The sequence below is a fragment of the Bison bison genome, unplaced genomic scaffold (genome assembly GCF_000754665.1).
Source record: "Bison bison bison isolate TAMUID 2011002044 unplaced genomic scaffold, Bison_UMD1.0 scf7180017864485, whole genome shotgun sequence".
NCBI classification, from domain to species: domain Eukaryota; kingdom Metazoa; phylum Chordata; class Mammalia; order Artiodactyla; family Bovidae; genus Bison; species Bison bison.
The window spans coordinates 570,632-584,942 of record NW_011495045.1 but is presented as its reverse complement, the minus strand read 5'-3'; the positions used below and the strand labels follow the sequence as shown (position 1 = coordinate 584,942).

General features: G+C 39.5%; 1 protein-coding gene across 3 annotated transcripts in view; it reads right to left on the bottom strand.

The window, feature by feature from the left end:
- ELMOD1 (ELMO/CED-12 domain containing 1) overlaps window positions 1-14,311 on the bottom strand; it is an 86,590-nt gene that overhangs the window by 23,678 nt on the left and 48,601 nt on the right. The window lies entirely within an intron of this gene.

Here is a 14,311-nt window from a genome sequence, read left to right as displayed (position 1 = left end):
AATTTTGAGGTCATGCATTACTCAAATCCTCAGAAATGATTAGCTAACTTTATAGCAAAACTATTAGCAGCACTGTTAACAAAAAGCAAGTGAACTGACTTGAGTTTCATTTCTCATCAATAACAGGGACAAGAATAAATAAGCATCATATAGTTGAATAAAGAAAGATGTTCTTGGATTAGAAGAATCAATATGTGAAAATGACTATACTACGCAAAGCAATCTACAGATTCAGTGGAATCCCTATCAAATTACTAATGACATTTTTTCACAGAACTAGATCAAAAAATTTCTCTATTTGTATGGAAACACAAAAGATCCTGAACAGCCAAAGAAACCCTGAGAAAGAAAAATAGAGCTAGAGAAATCAACCTTCCTGAATTCAGACTATACTACAAAGATAGTCATCAAGGCATATTGTACTCGCACAAAAACAGGCATACAGATGAAGGAAATAAGATAAAAAGCCCAGAGATAAACCCACGTACCTATGGGCACCTTAGCTTTGACAAAGGATGCAAGAATATACAATGGAGAAAAGACAGCCTCTTCAATAAGTGGTGCTCAGAAAATGGGACAGCTACATGTAAAAGAATGAAACTAGAACACCTTCTAACACCATACACAAAAATAAATTCAAAATGGGTTAAAGCCTTAAATATAAGGCCAGAAACTCAAAACTCTTAAGAGGAAAAAGGACACTCTTTGACACAATTCACAGCAAGATCCTTTTGACCCACCTCTTAGAGTAATGGAAACAAAAACAAAAATAAAGTAGCAGGACCTAATTAAACTTAAAAGCTTTGGCAAAGCAAAGAAAACTATAAACAAATGAAAAGACAAACAACTGACAAAAGATCAGTCTCCAAACTATACAAGCAGTTAATGCAACACAGTATCAGAAAAACAACTCAATCAAAAAATGGGCAGAAGACCTAAACAGACATTCCTCCAAAGAAGACATACAAAATGGTCAACAAACACATGAAAAAATGCTCAGTACGCTCATTATTAGAGAAATGCAAATCAAAACCACCATGAGGTATCACCACACACCCACTAGAATGGTCATCATCACAAAGTCTACAAACAATAACACGTGAGAAAGAATGTAGAAAAAGGGAACCCTCTTGCATTGTTGGTGGGAATGTAAATGGATACAGTCACTATGGAGAACAGTATGGAGATTACTCAAAAAACTAGGAATAAAACTACCGTATGAACCAGAAATCCCACTACTAGGCATATACCCTGAGAAAACCATAATTCAAAAAGACACATGTATCCCAATGTTCACTGCAGCACTATTTACAATAAGTAGGACATGGAAGCAACTTAGATGTCCATGGACAGAATATGGATGAAGAAATTGTGGTACAATCTATACAATGGAATATTGCTCAGCCATAAAAAGAATGAACTTGGGTCAGTTGTAGTGAGGTGGATGAACCTAGAGCCTGTTATACAAAGTGAAGTATGTCAGAATGTGGAAAACAAATATCATATATTAATACATATATGTGGAATCTAGAAAAATGGTACTGATGAACCTATTTACAGGGCAAGAACAGAGACACAGAAGTAGAGAATGGGCTTGTGGACACAGCTGGGGAAGGAGAGGGTGGGATGGATTGAGAGAGAAGCACTGAAATATATATACTCCCATGTGTAACGCAGATAGCCAGTGGGAAGTTGCTATAGAACACAGGGAGCTCAGCATGGTGCTCTGTGATGACCTAGAGGGGTGTGATGGTGGTGGGGAAGCTCGACAGAGAGAGGATATGTGTACATTTAGAGCTATTTCATGTGGTTGTACAACACTGTAAAGCAATTACACTTCAATTAAAAATAAAAATATATTGTCACCTTGCTTATTTAACTTGTATATAGAGAACATCATGCGAAATGCTGGGCTGGATGAAGCTCAAGCTGGAATCAAATTTGCTGGGAGAAATATCAACAACCTCAGATATGCAGATGATACAACCTTTATGGCAGAAAGCGAAGAAGAACAAAGGAGTCTCTTGATGAAGGTGAACGAAGAGAGTGAAAAAGCTGGCTTAACTCAACACTCAAAAACCTAAGATCATAGAATCCGTTCCCATCACTTCATGGCAAATAGATGGGGGAAAAAGTGAAAATAGTGACAGATTTTATTTTCTTGGGCTCCAAAATCACTGTGGACTGTGACTGCAGCATGAAATTAATAGATGCTTGCTCCTTGGAAGAAAAGCTATGACAAACCTAGACAGCATATTAAAAAACAGAGACATCACTTCGTCAACAAAGGTCCATCTAGGCAAAGCTATGGTTTTTCCAGTAGTCATGTGCAGATGAGAGAGTTGGACCAGAAAGAAGGCTGAGCACCGAAGAATTCATGCTTTTGGACTGCAGTCCTAAAGAAGATTCTTGAGAGTCCCTTGGACAGCAAAGAAATTAAACCAGTCAATCCTAAAGGAAATCAAGTCTGAATATTCACTGGAAGGACTGATGCTGAAGCTGAAGCTCCAATAGTTTGGCCACCTGATGCCAAGAGTCAATTCATTGAAAAAGACCTTGATGCTGGGAAAGATTGAGGGCAGGAGAAAAGGGTGACAGAGGATGAGATAGTTGGATGGCATCATCAACTCAACGGACATGCATTTGAGCAAACTCTGGGAGAAAGTGAAGGACAGGGAAGCTTGGCATGCTGTAGTCCATGGGGTCATAAAAAGTCAGACATGAGTGAGCGACTGAGCAACAACAAAAAATAAAAAAGATCAATAACGTTCATGAATAAACCTCAAAAAGATATTATCATTGTTAAGAGTTACCTAAAATAATTTATGATCAATTGCATTTTACTGGACAGATATAAATTCTAGACATTATTGCTTAAGAAACTGGTTGTACTTTTTAAACTTCCTATAGAAAAATAAACTCAGAATGTATTATTACTTGAGAGAGTGAGAAAGACTGAGACCCACAACCGTATAAACATGTAATGTTCAAAATATTAGTTCTTTCTAGTAAATGAAGATGGGTATGTAAATTTACTTTTAGGCCAAATTTACTTTTTAGGCTATTAATAATATTTCATGTTATATCTTCATTATAGACAAGTATAAACAGAAATATAAAATTTCTTATTACTATTTAAGACATAATTCACCTTCTAAATTGCTAATTCTATGTTATATGGATTTTAAAGCTTAAAGGGAACTGTATATATCACATCTGACATAGTATAAAGCAAAGTCCAATGACAGGAAATACTAACAAAAAGAGTTGTAATTCATCAAAGTTCTTTTAGGCATGAATGCAAAATTACTTATTATTCAAGTGATACAATATTTTATGTTTTAGCACAACAGGTAAATTCAATCTAAAGGGTGAGAAAAAAATTTCAGAGAAAAGAAAGTATATCTATCATGCTTGAAAATAAAATATCAAACTGATATAAAAAAACTCTCTCTCTTTTTTTTAAATTTAGTTAGTTTTGGCTGTGCTGGTTCTCCATTGCTCGGCAAGCTTTTCTCTAGTTGTGGCAAGCAGGGCTACTCTCTGGTTGCAATGCATAGGCTTTTCATTGCAGTGGCTTCTCTTTTTATGAAACATGGGCTCTACTGCTTCAGTAGTTTCAGCACATGGGCTCAGTAGTTGCCACTCCTGGGCTCTAGAGCACAGGCTCAATAGTTGTGGCAAACAGGCTTAGCTGCTCTGACATATTTCTGATTTTCACAAGTCAGGGATCGAACCAGTGTCTCCTGCATTGGTGGGTGGATTCTCTACTCCTGAGCCACCAGGGAAGCCCCCAGAAATCTCTTTTTATATTGCCCATATAAGAATTTGCCAGTGCTGTTTATTCATCCAAAGACAAAATGTTGTAATTCACTGGAAAAGTACAAAAAACTGAGAGAAAAGATTTCCTTAAAAAAAAAATCCTCTGGGAACTGATTTGGTTACTGCCACAATGAAAACCAAGCAAAGAAAAACAGATTGTAAAGCTCATCATATTCACTTGAACAATATCTGGAAGTAATCTCAAGGCCCTACACAGTTTAAAAATACCTGGTTTGATCAAGTGAGTGGAATAAAATGCCAACAGCAAGCATTTCATTTCTACAGTTAAAGGATAAACTTCCTTCATTTGGAGAATACTTGGTTTGGGAAAGTAAAAGCTTTGAGTGATAAAATGTTTTAAAAATAAATTTAAAAAAGAAATTCCATTTTAATAATTCAGTATATCACAACAGACTAGATTAATGGCTAAAAAGTGTTCTTAATTTCTTAACGTGTCACTTTCATGGAAAATGAAAGTCAATTATGCTAAACCACTTACATGAAGTGCTACCAATTGTACATTTCCTGTAAGAATGCTTGAGTAACTGCCTACTGGATTCTCCTCTGATAGATAAGCTCTTCCCAGAAAAATAACAGGAGGCAGCAGGGTAGCTCTGAAAGGTAAGGTCATTTCTTGCGCCTGGAAGCTGACTGAAATCTTAACTAAGGTGGTGGGCCTCTGGTGAGGGGCTTTGATGAGTCTAGCTATCTAAGGCTGTACTACTGGGAGCAGAATTATTACAAAGCCACCTGCCAACTGCAGGAGACAAGGGTTAGAAGGGTCATTCTTGTGCAGATGACAAGCTAGAGATGTGAAAGCCGCATGCTGAGTCAGTCCATCATCCTGTGCTCTGTTTAATTCTCTCCTCTTTGCATTCAGACTTTATTGCAAGCGTATTTGAACACTTCTGCCCTGTCTCTGGTCTGCCACAGAACAGAAAGAGCAAGGGCATTTGTCTATCTATCCAATGAAGAAGAAGCAGCTCTATGATCAGACCTTTTAATTTTGGGTTATATTTTTTCTGTTAAGTACACGAATCCACCTAAATTTTTGCCTTCACTATTAACTTGGTTAGAAAACACTTAATAAGAGTGTCCATTTGAGTAACGCATATGGACAGTGCTACATCAATGTAAAGTGATGTTAATCAGTTGTATCCCAGCCTATGTTTAAACAACCATAAAAATCAAGGTTTTTTTTTCTTTTCTTTTTAAAATAATTTTATAATTTGGGGTTTTTAAAATAATTTTATTTATTTGGCTGTTCTGGGACTTCATTGCTGGGCTCTTCCTCTAGTTGCGGTGAGCAGGGGCCATTCTCTAGTTGCAGTACCTGGGCTCCTCATTGCAGTCACTTCTCTTGCTACAGAGTGGAGGCTCTAGAAACATGGGCTTTAATAGCTGCAGCACATGGGCTTAGTAGTTGTCGTGCCTGGGCTTAGTTGATCTGTGACATGTGGCATCTTTCTGGGCCAGGGATGGAACCTGTGTCTCCTGCACTGGCAGACAAATTCTTTGCTGAGCCACCAGGGAAGCCTCAGATTTCTTTTTCATGGTTTATAAGGACAAACACTGATAATGGTCTCCTATGGTCTCCTATGTTTATATGGAGATGGCAATGGCACCCCACTCCAGTACTCTTGCCTGAAAAATCCCATGGATGGAGGAGCCTGATAGGCTGCAGTCCATGGGGTCGCTAGGAGTTGGACACGACTGAGCGACTTCACTTTCACTTTTTGCTTTCATGCATTGGAGAAGGAAATGGCAATCTGCTCCAGTGTTCTTGCCTGGAGAATCCTGGGGACGGTGGAGCCTGATGGGCTGCCGTTTATGGGGTCACACAGAGTCGGACACAACTGAAGTGACTTAGCAGCAGCAGCATGTTTATATAAATGAAAGCAATTAAATAATTTGGCAATATATCACTCAAGCATCTAAACCAAGGGTCAGCAAACTTTGTCTGTAAAGGGTTAGACAGCAAATATCTTAAGGCTTTATTGGCCATAAGTTCACTGCCACAACTACTTGATTTTTTCAATGGGGTACAAAAGCAGCCATAGACAACACATAAATGAATGAGCATGGATGTGTTCCTATAAAACCTTACTTAGAAAAATGGGTGATAGGCCAGATTTTGACCTACAAGTTTTGGTGTGCTTACTTTAGCTCTAAACAATTTTGTGAAGTAGATAATAAGGATATTATTATCCATCTTAAAGGTGAAGAAACCTAAGCTCAATAAGTTAAACATAAACCACAGGCCAGCCACTGGAAATAACAAATATGAACAAGACATAGTTTCTCCCTTGAGAGATAGCCTAGTGCAGGAATTAAAAGCCCTTTCTAACTATGTGAAAAATGAGAATAATATCAATTTTCTTCATCTGCAAAATGGGTATAATACCAATATTGGTTATTGTGACAATTAAATGGAATAATGCTATAAAACCTTTACTTTAACAATTGACACATATTAAACACTCAAGGAACATCTTATTATTGATTTTATTATTATCAGCTATGGAATTTTAATTAACTGAAGAAGACAATAAAGATCCTATGCCTAAACTTGCTAGAGAAGATTTCAAAACTCAATGAACAACATTTTTAAAAAATGAGCCAGATTCTACTCTGAGAGTAATGGGTAACAGGGTACCACAGTTGGATGGCATGGCTTAATCTGGGTCATGGTGAATGACAGAGTATGGGGGAGCTGTACATAATAGGATAAAGGAGAAATAGCTTAAAGAAATAAACTGGAAAGGGTCCAAAATGCATGTGAAGATGCCTTCTGGTTTTCTTCTACCAGACACCGAAAACCTGAAGTTTGTAATTGAGAATACAATGAAAATAATCCCTCCAGTGGTATTTTAGAAGATGGAAGGGAGAAGGCTAATAGTTAGTGGCAGAATTAAAAGGCTATTCTAATAGCTCAAGTTGGAAATGATGGCTAAAATAAGGCAGTGGGAACAGGAATCATTTGAGAGGTATTTTAGAGACACATGAGAGCTGGACTGTGAAGAAAGCTGAGCACTGAAGAATTGATGCTTTTGAACTGTGGTGTTGGAGAAGACTCTTGAGAGTCCCTTGGACTGCAAAGAGATCCAACCAGTCCATTCTGAAGGAGATCAGCCCTGGGATTTCTTTGGAAGGAATGATGCTGAAGCTGAAACTCCAGTGCTTTGGCTACCTCATGCGAAGAGTTGACTCATTGGAAAAGACTCTGATGTGGGGAGGGATTGGGGGCAGGAGAAGAAAGCGATGACAGAGGATGAGATGGCTGGATGGCATCACTGACTTGATGGATGTGAGTCTGAGTGAACTCTGGGAGATAGTGATGGACAGGGAGGCCTGGTACTGTGATACATGGGGTCGCAAAGAGTTGGACACGACTGAGAGACTGAACTGAACTGAACTTAGAGACACTCTATGGATAAGATTTAGTGTCTTTTGAAGATGTAGAGCACCTCCCAAATTAGATTACAAGCCATTTGAGGGTAGAAAATATGTCTTTCTTCAAGGTGCCTATTATAGAGGGAGACAGCCCTTTGTAATTCACTAGCTGTGTGAATCGGAGACTGGACTAACATACTTTAGTTTGCTTATCTCTGAAGTAATGAAAACCAAGATTGGGCAAGATGGCAAAGTAGAAAGATTCTGAGCTCACTTCCTACTACAGGTACATCAAAATCACAACTATTTACAGAAAAATCATCAACGAAAAAGACCAAAATCTACCAGAAAAAAAATCTTCTACAACTGAAGATTAACAGAAGGAATAACAAGACAGGTAGGAGGGGTGGAGTTGCAATATAGTCATGTCCCATACTCCAGGTGGGTGATCCACAAATGGGAGAATAATTAGAAATGCAGAGGTTCTCTCCAAGGAATGAGAGGTCTAAGTCTCACATCAGACTCCCCAGCCTGGGGGTCTTGTGCTGGGAAGATGAGCCCCCAGAGTATCTGACTTTGAGGGTCAGTGGAGTTTTTCTTTCTAAATTACCAAAGGGCTGGGAGAAATAGAGACTTCACCCTTAAAGGGCACACACAAAATCTCACATGCAGTGGGCCTGAGGGAAGAAGCATTAATTTGATAGGCACCTGGGTCAGACCTACCTGCTGATCTTGCAGAGTCTTCTAGGGCAGCAGAAGGCAACTGCAGCTCACCCCGAGAACACAGACTCTTATGACTACCATTTTGAGGAGTTCATTCTACCACATGGACAATGGTACCGGCAAGCACCATTGTAGACCGAGGACCCACCCCTGCTCTGGCCCAGAACACTGTAGGCACCAGCACTTGGACATGTCAGGCCAAGCAACTAACTGGATGGGGACAGAGCCCCACCCACCAGCAGATTAGGTGACCTTATGACATTTTAAACCCACAGTTGCTTCTGGAATATGGCCCTTCCAATCAGAGAACCAAGAATCCAGCTCCATCAATTACAAAGCAGACATCAGTCTAAGAATCACCTGGGTTCTGGCCCTGCTCTCTAGGGAACCTTCTCTAGCCTCTAGAGTAGCCTCACCCACCAGGGAGCAGATAACAGTCACAAGCCTACATACATGGCCTATCTACCAGAGGGCCAGGCCCTGCACTGGGACTAGCTAGGCTCTGGCACCACCTATTAGCAGGCTACCAATACAAGCTTTGGGATGCTCCAGACCCTACACCCAACTGTATCAGGAACTGACTCCATCCACTAGCAATCTGACACCAGCTCCAGGACCCCCTGGGTCCTGTAGCCAGATCCCTAGATCTGTACTCCACCCACCAGTGTGCCAGTACTAGCCTCAGGGCTACCCAGGATTCTACAGCAGCTGCCTCCTGAGCTGGTCCTACTGAACAGCAGGCAGCAGCCCCCATACAAAGCAGGGTCTGGCAACCAATGGGATCGGTGACTAACAAGCCTGCCATACTGCCCACATAATCAGCCCACCACAATAGAAGAACCCTTGAAGTTCTCACAGGGGGAATCCCTAAAACATAAAGCTCAGGTAAAGAGAGGGAAGTTTACTGCTGGGACACATAGGACGTCTCCTACAAAAAGCTACTACTCCAAGTTTGGGAAATATAATCAACCCACTAGATCATAAAAATTTAAAAAAAAGCAGGAGATAGTTTCAAGATGGTGAAGTAGAAGAACGTGTGCTCACCTCCTTCTGCAAAAGAACCAAAATCACAACTAAATGCTGAGCAACCATCAAAAGGAAGATGCTGGAACCCACCAAAAAAAGCACCCTATGTATAATGACAAAGGAGAAGCCACAATGAGATGGTAGGAGGAGCACAATTACAATGAAATCAAATTCCATATTAGTGTAGTGGTGACCCACAAATTGGAGAACAATTATACCATAGAAGTTTTCCCACTGTTGCAAAGGTTCTGAGTCCCACGTCAGGCTTCCCAACCTGGGGGTTAGGCAAAGGGAATAGGACTGCTCAGGAAATCTGACCTTGAAGGCCAATGTGGATTCGACTGCAGGACTTCCACAGGACTAGGGAAAACAGAGACTCTACTCTTAGAGTGCATACACAAAGTCTTGTGTGCTTCAGAGTCCAGGGAAAAGGAGCAGTGAACAAAGGATACAGAACCAGATCTATCTGCTAGTGTTGGAGGGTCTCCTGAAGAGGTGTAGGGGTGGCTGTGGTTTACTGTGTGTACAAGGGCACTGGTAGCAGAAGTTCTAGGAAGTACTCATTGGTGTAAGCCCTCCTAGAGGCCACCATTTGCCCCACCATAGAGCCTCTGGCTCCAGGGCTGGGTTGCCTCAGTCCAAACAACTGACAGAAAAGGAGTGCAGGCCCACCCATCAGCAGATTAAAGTTTTACTGAGCACAGTCCTGCCCACCAGAGAAAGAGACAGTTCTACTAGCCACCAGTCCCTCCCATCAATAAGCTTGCACAAGCCTCTTAGATTGCCTTGTCAACCAGAGGGCAGACAGAAGCATAAAGAACTGAAATCCTGCAGCATCCAGAAAGAAAACTACAATCACAGAAAGTTAAACAAAATGAAAAGACAGAAGATTATGTTCCAGAGGAAAGAAAAAGATGAAATCCCAGAAAAACAACTAAATGAAGTGGAGATAGGCAATCTTCCAGAAAAAGAATTCAGAATAATGCTAGTGAAGATGATACAGGATGTTGGGGGAAAATGGAGGCAAAGATTTAGAAGATGCAAGAAATGGTTAACAAAGATATAGAAGAGAGTCCAAGGCAGGACAAACCCAAGGAGAAACACACTGAGACACAGAGTAATCAAACTGACAAAAATTAAAGACAAAGATAAAATCTTAAAAGCAACAAGGGGAAAACTATACATAACATACAAGGGGACTCTCATAAAGTTATCAGATGATTTCTCAGGAAAAACTCTGCAAGACAGAAAGGAGTGGCACAAAATATTTAAAGGGATGAAAGGGAAGAACCGATAACCAAGAATACTCTACCCAGAAGGCTCTCATTCAGATTTGATGGAGAAATCAAAAGGTTCACAGACAAGCAAAAGCTAAGAGAACCACCCGATCAACTATGCAACAAAAGGAACTTCTCTAGGTGGGAAAGAGACTAGCAATTTACAAAAAAAAAAACAAACAGACAAAAAACCATGTAAATAGATGAACTGTTATAGCACAACTTTATGGGAACAGCAAACCTCCAAACTACAACAGATACACACAGAAAAGTAAAAGCAACCCAAACACAACACCAAAGATGGTCATCACAAGACAAAAAATAAAAGAGGAAGGGAAAAAAGAGACCTATAAAAACAAACCCAAAACAATTAAGAAAACTGATATAGGAATACACATATCAATAATTACCTTAAATGTAAATGGGTTAAATGTGCCAATAAAAAGACACAGACTGGCTGGGTGGATACTAAAACAAGACCCCTATATATGCTGTCTACAGGAGACCCACCTCAGATGTAGGGATATATACAGACTGAAAGTGATGCGTTGGAAGAAAGTATTCCACGCAAAAGAAAATCAAAGGAAAGTTAGAGTAGCAATACTCATATCAGACAAAATAGAATTTAAAACAAAGACTGTTATAAGTGACAAAGAAGGATGCTACATAATGATCAAGCTACTGCTGCTGCTGCTGCTAAGTCACTTCAGTCGTGTCCGACTCTGTCCAACCCCATAGACAGCAGCCCACCAGGCTCTCCCGTCCCTGGGATTCTCCAGGCAAGAATACTGGAGTGGGTTGCCATTGCCTTCTCTGATAATGATCAAGGGACCAGTACAAAAAGGAGGTGTAACAGTTGTAAATATGTATGCATCCAATATAGGAGGCACTTCAATATGTAAGGCAAATACTAACAACCATAAAGGGAGAAATCAACAGTAGCACAATCATAGTGGGGGGCTTAACACTCTGCTTTCATCAACAAACAGATCATCCAGACAGAAAATCATAAGGAAATAGGCCTTAAATGACTTATTAGAGCAGATGGACTTAACTGATATTTATAGAGCATTCCATTCAAAAGCAGCTGAATATACGTTACTCTCATGAGCAATGGGACATGTTCCAGGATTAACCACATGCTAGGCCACAAGGTCAGCCTTAAAAATTTAAGAAAATTGAAGTCGTATCCAGCATCTTTTGTAATCAGAATGCTACGAGATTAGCAATAAACTACAAGAAAAATTACAATAAACACAAACACATGGAGGCCAATAATATAAAAGTAAAAACCAATGGATCACTGAAGAAATCAGAGAAAATCAAAAAATACCTAAGACAAATGAAAGCACAATGATCTGAAACCCAGGAATGCAGCAAAAGTAGTTTCAAGAGGGAAGTTTATATCAATACAACCTTACCTCAGGAAATAAAAAAAATCTCAAATAAAGACCTAATCTTACATCTAAAGCAACTAAAAAAAGAACAAACAAAAACCTAAGTTAGTAGAAGTAAAGAAATCATAAAGATCAGAGCAGAAATAAATGAAATAGAGACAAAGAAAATAATATAAAGATCAATGAAATTAAAAGCTAGTTCTTTTAAAAGATAAATAAAATAGATAAACCTTTAGCTAGACTCAACAAGGAAAAAAACAAGTAAGTACAATTGACACCACAGAACATAAAGGATCGTGAAGAAAGTGAAGTCACTCAGTCATGTCCGACTCTTGGTGACCCCATGGACTGTAGCCTGCCAGGGTCCTCTGTCCATGGGATTTCCCGGGCAGGAATACTGGAGTGGGTTACCATTTCCTTCTCCAAGGGACTGCCTGACTCAGGGATCGAACCCAGGTCTCCCACACTGCAGGCAGACTCTTTACCATTTGAGCCACGAGGAAAGCCCGTAAAGGATTGTAGGAGACTACTATAAACAACTGTATGCCAATGAAATGAACAACCTAGAAGGAATGGACAAATTCCTAGAAAGTGCAATCTCCTAGGGCTGAATGGGGAAGAAATAGAAAATATAAATAGTTCTATTGCCAGTAATTAAAGTGAATCAGTAATACAAAACAAAAAAAACAAAAAAAACTTTTCAATAAACAAAGTCCAGCACCAGTAACCTCCCCAGGCAATGGAAATACAAGAAAAAATAAATAAACAGGGAATAACCAAACTTACAAGCTTTTCCCTAGCCAAGGCTTTCATAAACAGAATGAAAAGACAATCTATGGACTGGGAGAATATGTTTGCAAACAATGCAACCAACGAGGGCTCAGTTTCCAAAATATACAAACTGCTCATGCAACTCAATAACAAAACAACAAACAACCCCAACCAAAAAATAGGCAGAAGATCTACACAGACATTTCTCCAAGGAAAACATATAGAAGGCCAATAGGCATATGAAAAAAAATGCTCAACATCATTAATTATTAGAGAAATGCCAATCAAATCCACAATGAGATATCACTTCACTCTGGTCAGAATGGCCCATCATTAAAACATCTACAAACAGCAAACACTGGAGAGGTGTTAGGCAAAGAGAATCCTCCTACACTGTTCGTGGGAATGTAAACTGGTATAGCTACTGTGGAAAACACTGTGGCGTCTCCTCAACAGACTAAAAATAGACCTGTCATCTGATCCAGCAATCCCATTCCTGGGCATATATCTGGACAAAAGTATAATCTGAAAAGATACCTGTACCTCAATGTTCATAGCAGCAATATTTACAGCAGCCCAGATATAGAAGCAACATAATTGTCCATTGATAAATGAATGGATAAAAATAGAACACAACTCAGCCATATAAAAGAATGAAATAATGCCATTTGCAGAAACTGTGGTATTGGAGAAGACTGTTGAGAGTCACTTGGAGATCACAGCAAGGAGATCAAACCGGTCAATCCTAAAGGAAATCAGTCCTGAATGAATATCCATTGGAAGGACTGATGCTGAAGCTGAAGCTCCAATACTTTGGCCACCTGATGGGAAGAAATGACTCATTGGAAAAGATCCTGATTCTGGGAAAGATTGAAGGCAGGAGGAGAACGGGAAGACAAGAGGAAATGATTGGATGGCATCACTGACTCAATGGACATGAGTTTCAGCAAGTTTTGGGAGATGGTGAAGGACAGGGAAGCCTGGCATGCTGCAGTCCATGGGGTCGCAGAGAGTCAGACATGACTGACTGACTGAACAACAACAAAGAGATAATCATACTAAGGGAAGTAAGTGAGAAAGACAGATATCATATGGTATCACTTATAAGTGAAATCTAAAGTGTGATGCAAATGAACTTATTTATGAAATAGAAATAGACTCAGAACATAGAAAACAGATCTGTGGTTGCCAAGAGGGTAGGTAAGGAGGGATTGATTGGGAATCTGGAATTAGCACATGCAAACTATTAAATATGGAATGGATAAACAACAATTCCTACTGTACAGCACAGGGAACTATGTTCAGTATTCTGTAATAAACCATAATGAAAGGGAATACGAAAAAGAATATGTATATGTGTGTGTATGAAACTGGATCACTTTGCTGTACACCAGAAGCTATTGTCTCTTGCGTATCCTGCATTGGCAGGGGGATTCTTTACCACTCGAGCCACTTAGGAAGCCCCCAGAAACTAACATAACATTGCACATCAACTGTACTGCAATAAAAATTTTTTAAAATATGATTAAAAATAGGCAGAAGATTTGAATAAACATTTTTTTCTAAGAGGGCATATATTTCACCAACAGATACATTAAAAGATGCTCAACATCATTAATCCTCAGAGAAATGCAAATCAAAACCACAGTGAGAAATCACCTCATTCCTGTCAAAATGGCGATCATCAAAAAAAACCACAAGGAAAAAATGCTGGTGAGGATGTAGAGAAAAGATAACCTTCGTATACTGTTGGTTGTAATATAAATTGGTGCATCCACTGAGAACAGTATGGCAGTTTCTCAGAAAACTAAAAGTAGAACTACTATATGACTCTGCAATTCCACTCCTGGATATATGTTCAAAAAACCTGAAAACACTAATTTGAAAAGATACATGTACTAC